The sequence below is a fragment of the Vicugna pacos genome, chromosome 1 (assembly GCF_048564905.1).
Source record: "Vicugna pacos chromosome 1, VicPac4, whole genome shotgun sequence".
Taxonomy (NCBI): domain Eukaryota; kingdom Metazoa; phylum Chordata; class Mammalia; order Artiodactyla; family Camelidae; genus Vicugna; species Vicugna pacos.
Window position 1 is genome coordinate 22,169,465 of NC_132987.1, and position 17,083 is coordinate 22,186,547.

At 36.2% G+C, this 17,083-nt stretch overlaps 1 protein-coding gene across 6 annotated transcripts in view; it reads right to left on the reverse strand.

Moving 5' to 3' along the window:
* The window catches only part of SLC9A9 (solute carrier family 9 member A9), a 599,624-nt gene that overhangs the window by 582,377 nt on the left and 164 nt on the right, over positions 1–17,083 (reverse strand). Inside the window, exons 2-4 of one of the 6 annotated variants that reach the window (XM_072958718.1) lie at positions 13,890–13,928; positions 11,920–12,162; positions 11,732–11,749 (exon numbers count right to left, since the gene is read on the reverse strand). The gene's annotated coding sequence lies outside the window, so the exon portion shown is untranslated. The other 5 variants (XM_072958732.1, XM_072958737.1, XM_072958712.1 and 2 more) reach the window with 5 other exon arrangements.

Consider the following 17,083-nt stretch of genomic DNA (forward strand, 5'->3'; position numbering starts at 1 on the left):
GCTTAGATTCACTGGTGTTTGCAAAATAGACATATCCTAATGTTTTTATTAGCTGGAATAAGTTTATAAGAAGATACAACCTCATTTACTATTTACCAAGTGGTATGGTTCATTTAAGAAGGGAGAAATGAAAGCTTACTTTTTTCCTTTTATTTATCTTTTTAAGATAATGACTTGTGACTGACTGTATTAGCTTTTTATGGCTGCTGTAACAAATTACCACAGACTTGATGCTTTAAAACAACATATATTTGTTCCGTACATGCTGGAGGCCAGAAGTCTGAAGTGAGTCTTATGGAGCTAAAAATCAAGGTTTCAGCAGGGCCACACTCACTACAAAGGCTCCAGAGACAAGAAGAATGCAATCCTCATTCATGGTACTTCCTCCATCTTCTCTCTTTAACAGTGTTTCCATCACATGGTAGTCTTGTTTGCTGTCTGTAGTCAAATCTCCTTCTGTCTCCCTCCTAGGAATACTTGTGATTATGTTTAAGACCCACCTGGATAATTGAGGATAATCTTCCCATCTCATTACTCTGAATTTAATCACATGTGCAAAGACCCTTTTTCCACCTACAGTAAAAGTCATAAGAACTATGTATCTTTCAAGACCTACCACAGTGACAAATACAATCTTTTAAAAATATATTATGTAATTTTATTATGAACTCACAAATTTAAACATATTTTATTGGCCTCAAACCATTTTAATTTTTATACAAGCTATGGTCAATTAGAGCCTCAATTTGACTTCTGAATCCTTGTGACATGACCTTTGTAATATTCTATTGTTTCTCTGCTATACAGTATTTCAAGATGTTCTTATATTTTCTGCTATAGACTTGGCATCAGTCATATTTTGAAGAAGCCAAGGTTTCCTTTAAAAGAAAATAATATGTCAAAAGTATAATCTGGAAGCTAGGGTTGCTATTTGCTACTTGTTGGTGATGTTTTTATTAGATTTTTCAAATTCAGGTCTACATAGTCTTTACTGAACCTTTCTTATTTTAGATCTTTCCACACTAAGAATCCTCTTTCTTAAGGTCACAAGTAATGATAGATTTAGAATATATCATAATTGTTCATTTGCTTTATCTCACTTATTTTTTTATCCCATTTAAGTATTTAAATATATTACTCCATTTCTTCTGGTACAAAGCACTGCTGTTAAAAAAATCTGATGATAATATAATGTGATGCCCTTATGAAATATGTGCTCTTTTCTCTAGAGTTCCCAAAACTATTTTTTCTTTTTCTTTAAAGTCCAATAATTTTACTAGAGTATTTCTCAGTCTTGCTCTGGGTTAAAAATCTCAGGCAATTGTGTGCTCTTTTAATGTATATTTCACAACAATATTTTTCAGCAAGTTTTTAATTTTTGTTCTATTATTTATATATTTTTTTTTCTTTTTTAGGAACTCCTGTGTCTGTATGTTGAATCTTCTATTAATATCTTCAATATTCATCATTTTCTCTCAAGTCCTTTTTGTTTCTTCATTTTGTTGTTGTTTTTTTAAAAACTACCTCCCTTTAATCTACTATTTCTTGTAAGGCATTATTTGTTGTGCTTGGATTTGTGTGTGTGTGTGTGTGTGATTTTTTTCTTCTAGTTTATTCCTCAGTTCTGAAATATTTTTTCTTTTCTTTCTTTTTGAACTATATCAGCTAATTTCTAAGTTTTTCAACTCTAATTTTTGTTGTTTTTTCATATCTTGTATCTTCTTATTAAGCAATATTAAGTCTCTTAGGTCATTTTGACATGGTATGTTTCAATTTGCATACATGATGAATATGTCTTTTTAGTGTATTTTCTTTGCCTGCAGGATTATTCTATTTCTTCTTGTCATCTTTTCTTAAAGTTGCTTGTATGGTATTTGACTTCAATAGTTTTCCAATGATCATTTTTAAATAAATTTATTTTGCATAACTTCTTAGAAGATTTGGGTCAGATAGTTTTTCTAACTTCTCATGAGCTCCCTTTTCTGTTGTTTTCTATATTAGTAAAACTATAATTGCTTGCTTGGTGCAGTTTCCAGCTCTGTTTCCGTCTCCCTTTTACCTGGATTTTTTTTTCTTTCATTTTAGTTGTTTCTATGCTGAACAATTTTGTTTCATCTCAGCAGTTTCTCTTCAGTATAAGATCTTGTACTTGAAGGGAGCCCTAGTGTCAGTTATGAGAATTTATGGGAATAAGCCAACACTAAGACTTATCTCTGATTATTGGAATATGCTAAATGTCTCCCAGTTTTAGCTACTGTTCTCAAATTGAGTTACCATAATTTCCAGTGAATACCTTTTAGTTTATGTGGCTTTTTTCTGTTCTCAGGTCCATCAGATGCCTCACTGCTTCACATTGCTTTTTCCGGCATACACACTGATAGGACACAGGTCTTGTGACTACTGATGGCTTATTCCACCTGCTTGTATTCTGAGGCTTGTGAGGAAACCTGTTGTCTTGTTTGCAAATACTGTTTTTGCCTTTGTTATCTAGTTGCAATGTGCTTTTGTGTGGGAATTCAAAAGATCTCAAACCTATGCTACCATCTCTATTACCATCTTCTCACAATCCCATACAGTTACTGAAGTGAGATGACTTAATATAAAAAAATCAATTAGATATTAAAGAAAGTATAAAAGGAACTCTTGAATATCACAGAGCTAGAAACTGTAGGAATCAACTATCATATCTAGATCTGTGAGACCAAAGAAGAGTGTACTGCTTGGCTGGTGTTGGCATTTCTGAGTTCAGATGAGGGGACTGTAGTCCTAAGAGAAGCTGGAGCACCATTGGTACTGGTTTCCCTGAGGGGGCACAATCAGCATGGTATTTGAAAAATTGCAAACTACAGTCAACTGCTGCTGTTGTAAGGAAATGTTACTGCCAGAATGAATCTTTATTGGGGTGATGTTTATAGAAACAAGAAGCAAATGGTAAGAAAAGGAAGAGTTTCTTTCCTCTTCTTCCTGTCTTGTGATCACCCTTATTTCCCTCTATTGACAGAGCTTAACAGGGAGCAATCTGACAAATCAGAAAGGCAATATCCAGAATTCTAGTTCCAGCATCACAAAATGAAACATAGAAGGGTAAAGTTGAAGCTGAGAGATATCTTAAAAATTGGCTTATAATTGTTATATTCTCTTTGTAAACTGTGCCTTTTATCATTGCATAATCTTTATCTTGTTTAGTACTTTAAATCTTTTTATTTTATCTGATGTTAATGTTCCCTTTCCTCAATTTTTTGTATGCAATTGCTTCTCTCCTTTCCCATTTTTTATTTCGAAGTCTTCACTGGTTTGTTTAAATGTATATGTTTGTGTGTGTTTTAGGAATATATTGATAGGTTTTGTTTTTATCAACTTAATCTGAGAATTTATTTTATACATTGGGGAATTTAATCATTTGTGTGTTTTAATCCTTTCACCCCACTTTGTATTTTTTTTAAGTTTTCCTTATTTCCTTTTAAATATTTCCATTACTAGTTTTCCTGTTTAATCATTATTATTATTTATCATTTTCCTCTTTTATTTTAATTTTTTAAATTAATTTTTTATTGAAGTATAGTCAGTTTACAATGCTGGGTCAATTTCTGATGTACAGCATGTTTCAGTCATGTATGTACATACATGTATTCCTCTTCATATTCTTTTTCATATATGTTACTATAAGATATTGAAATAGTCCTCTGTGCTATACAGTAGAAACTTGTTATCTATTTCATATACAGTAGTATCTGCAACTCTTGAACTCCCAATTTATCCCTTTCTACTTTCTTTTCCCTCTGATAACCATAAGTTTGTTTTCTATGTCTGTGATTTTGTTTCTGTTTTGCAAATAAGTTCACTTGCGTCATCTGTCATTTTTTTAGATTCCACATGAAAGTGGTATCACATGGTATTCTTTCTTTCTGGCTTACTTCAATTAGTATGACAAATTTCGGGTCCATCCATGGTGCTGCAAGTGGCATTATTTTATTATTGTTTATGGCTAAGTAGCATTCCGTTTTGTGTGTGTGTGTGTGTGTGTGTGTGTACCACAACTTCTTTATCCAGTCATCTGTCAGTGGACATTTAGGTTGCTTTCAAGTCTTAGATACAGTAAATTGTGCTGCTATGAACTCTGGGGTGAATGCACCTTTTCAAATTAGAGCTTCCTTTGGATATAAGCCCAGGAGTGGGACTGCTGGATCATATGGTAACTCTATTTTTAGTTTTTTAAGAAATCATCATACTATTTTCCATAACAGCTGCACCAAACTACATTTATTTCCATTAACAATGTTGAAGGCTTCCTTTTTCTCCACACCCTCTCCAGTATTAATCATTTGTGGAGTTTTTAATGAAGGAAGGCCATTCTGATTGGTGTCAAGTGATACCTCATTGTAGTTTTGATTTGCATTTCTCTGATAATTAGCAATACTGAGCATTTTTTTTCGTGTGTGTATCGGCCATTTGTATGTCTTCATTGCAGAAATGCAAAAGTAAAACATTCTCTGGCATAAATCTTAGCAATGTTCTCCTAGGGCAGTCTACCCAGGCAATAGAAATAAAAGCAAAAATAAACAAATGGGACCTAATTAAATTTATAATCTTCTTCCTCTTTTTAGTTAGGAAATCCTATTGTACTTTCCACTCAACAGGTGATTATCACTTTCATATACACAAAATGAAATGTATATGAAAGTAAGGGCTATATAAAAATAGGAAACCAATTATTTGTTTGCTAGGTGCTCTGTTCTTTCACTGGATGAACACTTTAGAACACTTACTTCTCCCTTTCCACCCCCAAACTCCTAGGATTTACTGATCTATTTTAATTGCCTTTGGTTAGAGTCTATTATCAGGGTCCCCTTGCAGTATGCCACTTTTATTTCAAGAATCGAGTTAGTACTCATATTACACATATTCAGCCACTCTGCATCTCTGTTTAGATATTTCTTTAGGTAACAGATGCGTCAGAGCTCTTTCATTTAGTACATCTTTCCATGTCTTGATGTCTGTATTTTCCTCCATTTTTTTGTTTGATTACAGTCCTTTCCTTTACTATTTCCTCAGTTGTGCTACTCAATGATACATTCCATTAATCTTCACATATTCCCAAACAATTGTCTTTGATGACTAAGTAATATTTTGGTTATATTAGAGTCATTGGACCATAGTCTTTTTTCTCAATATAAATGATACTAAATTTTCTTGTAGCTTTTAATATTGTAAATAAAAAGTGATCTGATTCTTTTCCCTTCACGATTAATTCTTTTTCCAAGGAAGATAATTACAGTTTTTTTCCTTTATCATTGGAACTCAGAAATTTAACCAGATTATTTCTAGTATGTCCATAACAAGATAGTATTAAAAGTCAGTATGCACAGAAAGGTGAAATCTCAACAAAATGATAGCTCCTTAAGATATTAATGAAGATTCTATAACCCCTTATAATTGTAAGATAGCAGTACATCTTTCAAGTAGCTATTCTGCTTGCTAATTTGTGACTGCTGATATTTCCTTTCTCATTAATTGTCACTAATCTAATTAATTGAGTCCTTTCTTCCCTGTTGACTACAATGTAATTCTTGGAATTGAGCTTTCATTATACTAGTGTATAAAATAAATCATGATAATTTTGATGTATTAAGAAATTAGTTATCTTGGCTTTGCTATAGCTGGTGGGAAATTCCCTCTTTATTTTCTGCAATGTCATTCTTAGTAAATAACAAAGTCTTATTTAAAATTTTGCGTCTATGGTTTTATTTTCCAAAACAGGGTTTTCTTTCATCAGTCTTACCTGAGTGAGATCTTTTATTCAGCAGATGAATGTATTTCTCCAGTTTAGGGAGTATTGTTTTTCTATAAATTTTTTTTTTGCTATAAAATGTTACTCCATCATTTCCTCTTCCTCCTTTTGGAACTCTTGTTATTCAGTGTTGGGTCTTCAGTATGTGTCTTTCAGTTCTCTGTTCTTGTCTTTTATGCTTTCCAACCATTTTTATTTTTGTTCTGTGCTCTCAATTGTCCTCCTTTTAATATTTCATACTTCTAATTCTGATGTATGATTTATATGGTGAGCTTTAAAGTTTGAAAATCATGATTCAAATCCTTAGGTTTGGATAGAATGAGAAAGGGATACTAGTTAATGTGCTCCTAAAATTTCCAGACTAAAGACTCAGGCTTGAAATAAACATCTCAAATCAATAGAAATGAAAAAGGAGTAACAAATTGTTATGTTAGCTTGCTAGGGCTGCCATAAGAAAATACCATAGATTGAGTGGCTTAAATAATAGAAATTTATTTTCTCAAAGTTCTGGAGGCTGGATGTCTAAGATCAAGGTGCTAGCAATATTGATTTCCTCTGAGACCTCTTTGTCTTGCAGATGGCTGCACTCTTGCTGCCTCTTCACATGGTCTTTTCTTAGTGTGTGCACGCCCTCAGGTATCCATTTATCTGTCCAAATTTCCTCTTCTTATAAGGACACAGTCAGATTGGATTAGGATCCATCCTAATGGCCTCATTTTAACTTAATCATCTCTTTAAAGACCTTATTTCCAACTATGATTACATTCTGAGGATTGGGGGTTAGGATTTCAACATATGAATTTTAATTAAACACAATTCAGCCCATAACAACCATCCATGGAAAAATAGATATTTCTTTTTAACATCAACTAATTCTTTTATCAACTAGGTTTCCAACAATTCAATTCAACTCTGACACCAGCAACTAGAGTTAGCATCAGGAACTACAAGTGTCTCAGTTTCAAGAATGCATCCACTCGGGAAGCTGGCCACAGATGGGGTGCCAAAGCTACTCACATTACTGCTCAGCAGACTAAACATTCAAGGGTTTCCTCAACCCTCTCTATAGGTTTGGTAACTCACCAGAACAACTCACAGAACTCAGGAAAACATTTACTTATGACTACTGATTTATTATAGAAGATATAACTCAGGAACAGTCAAATGGAAGAGATGTGTAGGACAAGGTATAGGAGTAGGGGTGTGAAGCTTTCATGACTTCTCTGGATGTATTAACCTCCCAGCACCTCAGTGAGTTCACCAACTGAAAAGCTCTCCAAACTTCACTGATCAGGGGTTTTTAAGGAAGTTTCATTACATGGACATGATTAATTAAATTACTGGAAATGGGTAATTAACTCAATTGCCAGCCCCTCTCCTCATCCTGGAAGTTGGGAGGGGGTACTAAAAGTGTAAGCAGATAAGGTAGGGGTTCCCCAGAGAAAGAGAATCAGGCATGACTTTCTTGACATAAGAGAAGTCATTTCTGGCCTAAGCCATTTTGTGATCTAAGCTTGGCCACAATGCTTGCCCTTAACAGGTCTCACTTATTAATGATCTTAAAAGAAATGAGGGAATGGAGGAATAAAGGAAAAATAGTCAAGAAACAATAGTTCTGTGATAAAACAGAGTACAAGTTCCTCCTCAAGGGATATACATAACATTTTGATACGTATTTTTGAGTTCTGGGTTAAGGTCGCCATCCAGGTGGAAGACGATAACTACATGCTGAGACCTCAGACTGGTTGGAACCTAAGGAATGATGAATGTTGACCTTTTCTGACCCTTGTAACTTTAGTCAACTAAAACTTGGACTTGATCAATTTGCCCCAATTCTATGCTGAATTCTTCCCTGCTTAAGCCCCTTCATGAATATGCATACATTGCCCAAGCCCCTTCATAAGTATGCATGTACCCTTGGCTTAAAACCTCCCCAATTTTGCTGTTTGGGGAGACAATGCTTTGAGAAAGATTCCTGGTGTCCTCCTTACTTGCTGCAAGAAATAAATTCTTCTCCCACTCTTTGACTTTCTTGTGTCTTTTGGCTTGACACTCAACCAAGAGGCAAACCTAATTTCTGGGTAACAAAAGTTCCAAGCTTTTAATCATGGATTGGCCCTCTGGTGACCAGCTGCTATCATGAAGCTGTCTAAGGGCCTGCCTTATTAGGAAGGAAATCCTAAAAGTTTTAGTTTTGTGCTAGGAAATGGAGGCAAAGAACAAATATTTTTCTATTATACCACATGCAAAAAGGTGATACTGTAAGATACTTTTGAACCCTTGATTAACACAGACTGGGAAAAATGTCATTTAAATGTTGTAAGTATGCCTGCTTTTTAAGAGGTTAAATTTACCTTTAGACTGTTTTTCTAAGACAGCCATAAAAATGTGCCCGCAAAGCAAATGTAAATCAAGTATATACCTATTGTTCCTGGGAAAACTTTAAGAATCTTGAATGTAAACATCTTAGAGAAGCTAAGAGTTTTGTTCAGTAAATTAAATGTATCTAGGTATCAGGTTTCTACAGGTTTTTTGGCTTCCTTGTGAAAAGTGTCTTTTTCTTTTTGGATTTGGATCACCCTCTGTATTATTTTTGTCATTTTCGTTTGAACAGTTGTTGTAGGAACTCTGATACTGTAAAGAAGAAAACTCTAAGAATTAGAGAAAGCTGACTGGAAAGGCCACACTAGAATTCAGTTGCAAACTCATCCATCTTTCGAGTCTAAGCAAGTGACATAAATGTTTGTGAAACTCTTCATTCTAAAACTATATGTAGTGTGAACAGTTTAGTGGTAAAATGGGAAAATTTGTGCCTTCTCAAAAGGAATGTAATTTCAAAATATTACATTCTGAACCATGATGGAGTAACAGGGACCAGATTTTATCCTCCCGCCAAAACAAACAGAAAACTGGACAAAATACATTAAACAATGGTTTTCAGACTCTGGACAATGTCAGCACAGAATAGTGACCAATGACCCTGTTAAAAAGGAAATAAGGAAGGTAAGCTCTATTTTTGTCCAAGTTCATTTCTGGAGTTCCCAGGTTGGAGCATGTGGAAGGGTACCCAGACAGAAATCAGCAGTCACACCAAGCGTTTGGTGTTTGAGGATGCCAAATTTTCTAGAATTTGCAAGATATGATAATGTTGAGGAAATATAATAATGTATAGAAAGTACTGCAGAGAACTGTAGAAGGCTGACCTAGAGTCTTGCTGAGGATTAAGCTGCACATTGAGCTGTGACTTAAAAATATCTGTGGAATTTGAAAGTAATTTTAAAACACTTTTTTTTTTTTAGTATTTTCTCTGAAATTTCCTTTGCAATTACTTTGTTTTAAGAGTGAAAACAAGGTTAAAAAAAAGTAATTCATTGGTAGTCATTTTGATAGCATTCCAAAAAATGAATAAAAATACATGTTATAATTTAATAATTTTTATAGAAAGGTTTTACTATTTACTATTGGTCATCACCTTGGTATTTATGACTTCAGCACTAAATTTTTTTTCTCTCTTGATATTGGAGATTACATAACTGTTTCTTAAAATGCTGTTCATTATCTACAGTTCAATATTAAGTACTAGTGTCTCAAAGACTTAGGAATGAAAACCTACCACAAAAAAGGATTAAAATGTGCCTTTGTATAGGGTTTAAAGCTTCTTTTTAAATAAATTATAAAACTTCAATTACTGTATTTACTGTTGAGTCTGCAAACTGATAGCTGCAATTAGGTGCTATCTTACATTAAAATGATGTAACATTTATAAAAATAAAAATTATTTTGATATTCCAGTTTAATCCACTAAGTTGCTATTTTTAGTTTATCAGTAAATTCTAATGGTCTTATCATTGATTAGATCACCACACAATATATTTTCTTATGTATAACTATTTAAATTATATTTTCTAAGTAGCAGGCAAATCTTTAAGGAAGCTTAGTTATAATAAAGGAATATGTAATATTTCTGTTTCCTTTGATGTGATTTAAAATTTTAATTCTTGACTTTCAAACTGAGCAGGACCCTTTGGGGCCTTCCTGGATACAAAAGCCTCTCCCTGTCTCTTTTTTCTTGATTGCAGAAAAAAGCTTCAGCCTCCCAGGATTTCCCTCAGTTCCAAAGAGCAAACTCAAATCATTACTAATTAGGAAAGTGAGGGAACGCAGAAACAAAGGAACAGCAGTTAAGCTGGATAAGTAATAACAGCCTAAACAATAATTCGGTGATAAAATAAAACCCTAGTTCTTCCTCAAAGGATATACGTAACAATCAGATGCATATCTTTGAGTTGTTCTGTATAGACTAATACCCCCAACCAAATGGAAGATGGTGATAACATGATGACCACAAGCCACAGATCCCAGACTGGATGGAACCAGGTTGCTGGCTAAGATTACTGAAAGGTCACCCTGTTACTGCATCACCAAGCTATCAGAAGAAAGTCCACAAGCTGCAACTCTCACCCAAAACATTGCCTTTAAAAACCCTTCCCTGAATGTCATCCAGGAGTTCGGGTCTTTTATGCACAAGCTACCATTTCTCCTGGCTTGGGTCCCTGCAAATAAATGCTGTCCTTTCCTTCACTACAACCCAATGTCAGTAGATTGGCTTTGCTGTGAGGCAGGCAAGTGGACCCAAATTTGGTTCAGTAACAACTTCTCAAAAAATAACTAAGGCTTTACTATTTCCTGAGGGCGAGGGCAGGGGGAGGGAAATGGAAAACACCCTGTATATCAATCTACTTTCCACAGAAAATATATAATAGCACAAGGAGGACAGAAAAGTAATAGATGGTCTGTCAAATCACAAAGACCAGTGAATCAGTTACATCTATTCTGAACTCAGTTCTACTGGGCATACTGTGTAATTAGATTATACTAGATGATAAGACATCACCAGTTAGTTCCTATGATATTGTGATTTATAATAAGAAATACATATTTGGTCTTAGGCTCCTGACCTGGTTCCAAACCTTGGAATTTCCTGAGCAGAGAGCAATGTGAACACCTTTTGTTATAGTATTTGGTCTTTTGTCTGCAGTTATTGAAATCACTTAGGAGCCATCATGGTGAAATGGGTGTCCTGTTATTCATAAATACCTCCCTTCTACTACAACTGGATTTATGTTAATCAGGTGATTTTCGCAAAGCACATAAGGATGCTGCTGGTTGCTAGGGGAACCCACCTGAATAGAAGGTTGGAACTTTCAGTCCTACCCCTTGATAATGGGACAGGGAAGAGGAAAGGGGCTGGAGGTTGAACCAATCACCAATGGCCAATGATTTAATCAGCTGTGACTATGTAATGAGAGGCCTTCATAAAACCCTAAAAGGATAGGGTTCAGTGAATTCCTGGGTTGGTGAACATGTAGAGTCTAGGGGAGGGCACACTTGAGGAGGGCATAGAAGTTCTGAGCCCTTTTCCCATACCTTGCCTATGTATCTCTTCTATCTGGCTGTTCCTGAGTTATATTCTTTTATAATAAACCAGTAATCTAGTGAGTAAAATGTTTCTCTGAGTTTTGTGAGCTGCTCTAGCAGATTAATCAAACACAAGGAAGGCACAGGGTGAGAAGCACAGATGATAACCTGGACTTACAACAGGCTTGTGAAGTGGGAGGGAAAGTCTTGTAGGACTGACCCCCTACCATGTAACCTAAGGAGGGGTTCAGGGAACCTCTGATTTGTAGCTGGTCATCCGATGCACAGGTAACAACCTGGGCTCATAATTTTCTTCTGAAGTGAAGGACAGTCTTATGGGACTATGCCCTTGATCTATGGAATCTGATGGTGTCAGAATTGAGTTAAATTGTAGGGCACTAAGCTGGTGTCAAAGAAGAATTGCTTGTTGATGCAAGCAATGCCCTCCCATGCACGTATACTTCCCACACAAGAATTGGTGACCAGAATCTTTAGGTTTGAAAATGGCAATTCTTGATTACTTACCTACAGTGTTTATAAACCCTGTTATAAGGAAAAAAACAAAAAAGTCAACATATCTCAACCACATAATTATTCATACTAAATACACACTATGTTTGATATTCAAGTACAAAATGTAAATAGCCTTCCTCAGCTGTGGCTCTTTTTAACTGGCACAGCCATTACGGTGGAGACTATGGCAGGTTTTTTACCTAAACTGTGGTTTCCACGAAGGGATCCATACTTAGAAGTCTGAGCTTTAGCTACCCAGAAGATGCTGTAGCTCTGAAAAGGGCAGTTGGGGTTCTCCAAGCTTTCTGGAATGCTTGCTTAGAGAGAAGAGCAGTAGGCTGCAGCTGTCATCATCCAGCAGAGGTGGCAGGAACATCACTTGCATAAGCCAGTAGTTTCAAAGAGTAGGAGACATAGCATGTGAGGCTTATGAGGAAAATAGACTGTCAAGAAAAAAAGAAGCAAAATTACCCTAGTGCACAAAACCTACTCTCCTAAGAATAGTGCTATCAATGCAAAGATAATGTCTGTAGCTACAGGAATTTGTTGTTTATGACCCTTTAATATTTGCTTATATCTCAATATTTATCATAAACATGTAATAAAATTTAGTATGTATGTATCTGTCTCCTCCACTAGACTGAGAACCCAAACCTACAGAAACTTGTACTTGGGTAGAACTGAGTAACGGGCATTTTCAGTATGTATGCCAACTCAAAATAGATAATAACAATGTTCATTTACATAGGTTTTGGTTTTACTTTTCAAAAGATCTTAACAATTGGATATATAAGTGACCTCTCACTGAAGTGGTATTAATTTTTTTGTCTTTGTCTATCTTATTTTCTCTGCTAAAACAAACTGGAAAAAAACTAGAATTATTAAACATTTACTAAGAGAAAAATGTGCTTCTCTGGATTAGCCTAGTCAAGGGAGAAAACTGTGTAACGTTGTATGTTAATTTGAATTAACATAAGTCAAGAGTTACAAACTGCAGTTGCATTTGAACTCATTTGAATTATTCTAACCAAGTCAGAAAACTCTATGATTCAATTATCAAAGGCAAAATCATGGTTTGGTGTTTGTGAAATTGAGAAGTCTATTTTCATATCCAGTGGAGTCAACTGTTTGATATTAAGCCAGTCTTAAAAAATACCTGTGTATGGCATTATTGATTAAAAATTTATTTAAAATAGAATAACATGTATTTAGAATTCTATTGAAACATTGAACAGCTTTTAACTATAAAACCTGTCCTTAAGGTACATCTAATGTACATAAACCAGGTAATTAACATTACTTAGTAGAAGAGTTACAACTGACATTGTCAAGTGTCTAAATTCTAGGCATTGGTGTTAGAAACAGGGAAAAGACTAACATTTTGTGGGAAAATGTATAAGTCTTTTAATTAGACTGAAAGTAATATTTATACTTTAATAGATAACTATAGGTTCAACAGCTAAATTAAGTTCAGAAACACAAATGTGGCACTGAAAAAAATAGATGTGAAAAATTTTACTTGTTATCTTCCTCTTCCGTTTCCTTCAATCCTCCCCATCTCAGTAAATTGTAACTCTTCTAGTAGTTTAGGACAAAAACCATACAGTGATAGCTGATGCTTTTTCTTCTCTCACATCCAAACCTTGTGTAAACTGTTAGATTTGTTTTTGGAATATATCAAGAATGTTCTCAACAGCTTCTTTATTATCAACTGTCATTTCTAGTTTGAATTGTCCCAATAATATTTAATCCTAAAGTGTTCATTGTTTCAATTGTTCATCCATCTACCCATCCAACAATTACAAATAAACAACCACTTAAATCAGACACTGGGGTACTTAAGAACGCAGAGTATTGCCCTTTTGGCCTTTACAAAAGGAATATCTCTTAACCATTTTAAATTTACTATGATGCATTGTTCCATTAAATAACTGCCAGGGCACTAAACAGTCAATACTGAGAAAGTTAATAACTCAATAAGGAATCATTTTCCAAGTCGGGATTCCAATGCTTTGCTTCCAAACCAAACTAAACTGGAGAGCCTAATCGATATGTCATTAAGGATATTCTGATAGATCAATGTCACTAATGATCTTTGGCAAACAACACTGAAGGAATAAAAAGTACTGGACGACATTAATGTATAATATTTTTACTCCTCTCAACTTACATGAACAAGATGTTTTATTTAGCCTTTTCATCTCTAAAACTGAAAAAGAGAAAAAGAATTGATATTGAACTCTATCAGATTCTAGCAATAAATAATACTCATCCAAGAAAGCTTTACCTAAATGATAAAAAGCCCAATTTCTTAAGAAATGTATTTCAATATTACTTTTTATAATATTCAAAATTGATACTTATATTTTGATTAGCTGTATACTAATAATAGTTATAATGATAAATTTTTCTGAATTGACAATGTTCATAATATTATGATCACAAGATATGCAATAAATGCGTATCTACACGTTTTTTTTTTTTTTCTGCAGGAAAGAAATAATAACCAGTAAGACTCTCATGCCTAAAACCATACTACCTAACAGTAGAATTCTATAGGTCACAGTTTCTCAATAGCACAGCACTATTGACATTTTGTGCTGGTTAATTCTTTTTTGTTGGGACTTGCCTTGCACAATGCAGGCTATTTTGAAATAATCCTGGACTCTTCCCACTAGATGCCAGTAGCCCCCACTTTCTATTTATGACACCAAAAATGTTTCCAGATATTGCCAAATGTCCTCACCCTCACACCACGAGGCTATATTCCATGAGTACCACTGCTGTAGGAGATATAATAGTAATGTAATGTAAAAGTTTGACTGTCAAAGAGCTAGCTCATTTTTAAAAAACATACGATGCATATCAAAATAGCATGATATTCAATTCCATTACATACATTTAAAAGAGCTATTGTAAATTGACATTTTACAATGTACTGGAAATCACATTAACTGTCATTACTTAAATTTACAGGGAAGAAATTTGGGTATTAGCTTATAATCCACTAGCCAAAAGCATTCTGTAGTTTATAGGATAGGTGGGTAATGTACATTAGCATTCATTTACTGATCTTTTTCTAAACCCTCACATGGTACTTTAGGACATTCTGAGTTATTCCATATAGCTCTAAGCCTCCTGCCCTCCACCTCCACCACCTTGAGGAATGTATTAAGTTCTTGAAGACTACCCTTCTTGATAAAAGTCTAGAAAACTTAACTGAAAAGAAATATCAGGGCTTTTAAACAAATTAAAATATTTAGATACAAAGCAAGTATTTTTCAATATTCAACTTACACAGGTTAATAACCTTTTTTTATTTCTACTCTTCAAATTATACCTATACAATTCCAAAGATTTGGAGGCTGAAAATAGTTTAAGAACTTCAGAGATCTTTTCTATACATAGAAGCAATACCTCTTTAATCCTGTTACTGGTCCCCTAGTCTCTCATTACGCCTCAATTTCCTCAGCTTAATCACTGGCAAGAACGACAATGGAATCATTCACTCTAACCATAAATATAAACACATATGTAGTGCTTTTATTGTTTTAAAGCAATTCCACATAAATTATCTGGTATTAATTGAACAGATCTACAGGCCAGGTAGAAAAGATGTTAGGGATAAGAAATTTGCAGTTTAGTAATAACTTGCCTAGTTTACAATTCAGCTGCAGCAGCAGCAGCAATAGTAGAGCTGACACCTCCAGATAAATCATACCAAACTCTTTTCTTTCAAAATCCTCATTTGAGATTTTACTCACAACTTCACATTGTATGGAATTCTGGGATGCTTTGAAGGCAGTTAAACAAATTTCTGCCAAAGGTGGCAAAAAGTCCCTCGTTTTAGTAGTCAAATTTCTTAAACAGTCACTTTCTACAGGCTTTGAAGACTAAATCTTCTACAGACTAGTTTGTCTGTAGTCAGTGTAACATCATTTAAACATCACTTCTATGTTGAATATAAATTGTACAAAGGTTTTATTTTCAAAGTTTGAATTCTTACATCACGAAGGTGAAAACACTGACTTCAACAATTCTTCTCAAGAGAATGGCTCTGCCCTTTACAATCAAACAGCTGCTTAGAACAACTCAGAAATGCATCTGACAATCCAGTATAGACGTTTCTCATTAAGTTCCTCAGAATTGATTTATACGTGCCAGTAAACAGGTCTTCTAAAAATCACTGTTCAGTCCCTACAATTAACTCAGTTAAAATCCCAGATATTTAATATCACATCAGGAATCACTCGTCCATCAGAATAACTACCCCTCATTTCAACTATTCTCGAGCTAAAACTAACAAGCATGATAATTACACATTTCAGCTATTGTAGCGTCTGGGTCCTCTAAAACTTATACTCAAACAAGGCGCTGTAGTTCAGCATTTCCGAGTTATTTTCTGTCTGGCGTGAATCTGGACCAGGGTTCCTGCGTGTGGAGCACCCGGCAGCCCCGGGTGCCCATGGCTACCACCGCAGCAACGCGTCGCGGCGCGCGGGGCAGGCCCGAGCCTGAGGGAAGGGGCAGAGGTGGTCGCCCGCGCCTCAGGGACCCTCAGGGGAGGCGCCGGGACGTTCGCTTCCCCGAGTTGAAGGAAACGGCTTCGGGGCTGGGCTGGGAAAACTGGAGGAGAGCAAGCCAACTGCTCGCCCCCGCTTCTTCGCAGTGGTTAGGGCAGAACTCCCGGCGACCCCGCCGCGTCAGTTCCCTCTTCATCCTACTTTCCCTTTTGTAACATGGTGTCTCGCGGACTTCGTTTTTTCCGTGCCCAGTCAGGGTAATTTAAGAGGTCTCCACAGATGTGACAGACGCCAAAGATGAAGCCCACAAACAGCCTGCCACCCCTCACGCGTTTCCCACGTTTTCCCCGGCGGGGCCGCCCCCGGGGGCCTGGCGCGCCAGCCCCGGGGAAAGCGAGCTCACTCTGGCGGTCTCGCCCCGCCCCCAGGCGCGCGCCCCACCCGAATAAGGCGCGGGGAGCACGCCGCCCCGCCCACTCTGCCGCCACACGGCTTGCGCCGCGCAGACCAAAGGGTTGCAGTAGGCTTTCTCAATTTATTTCTCCTCCCCCGCCAAGAGAATGTTACCACAAAGACAAAAGACAGGCCCCAGTAAAAGTCAACAATCATAAAAGATTAACTATTACTAAAAGTAATTTCACCACAAGAGCTCAAGAGTTTACCCTGCCTCCAGAAGCTCAGCTCCGCCCCCAGAGCCGGCCCCTCAAAGCCGCCCCCGGGAGCCCGCGCTTACGCTTTCCGGGCGGCGCGCGACGCGCTGCCTGCGCCCCGCCAGCCCCGCCCCCGTGCCCCCTCCCTCTGGAGAGCCAGCGCGCACGAACTGGGGCGTGTGGCATCAGGG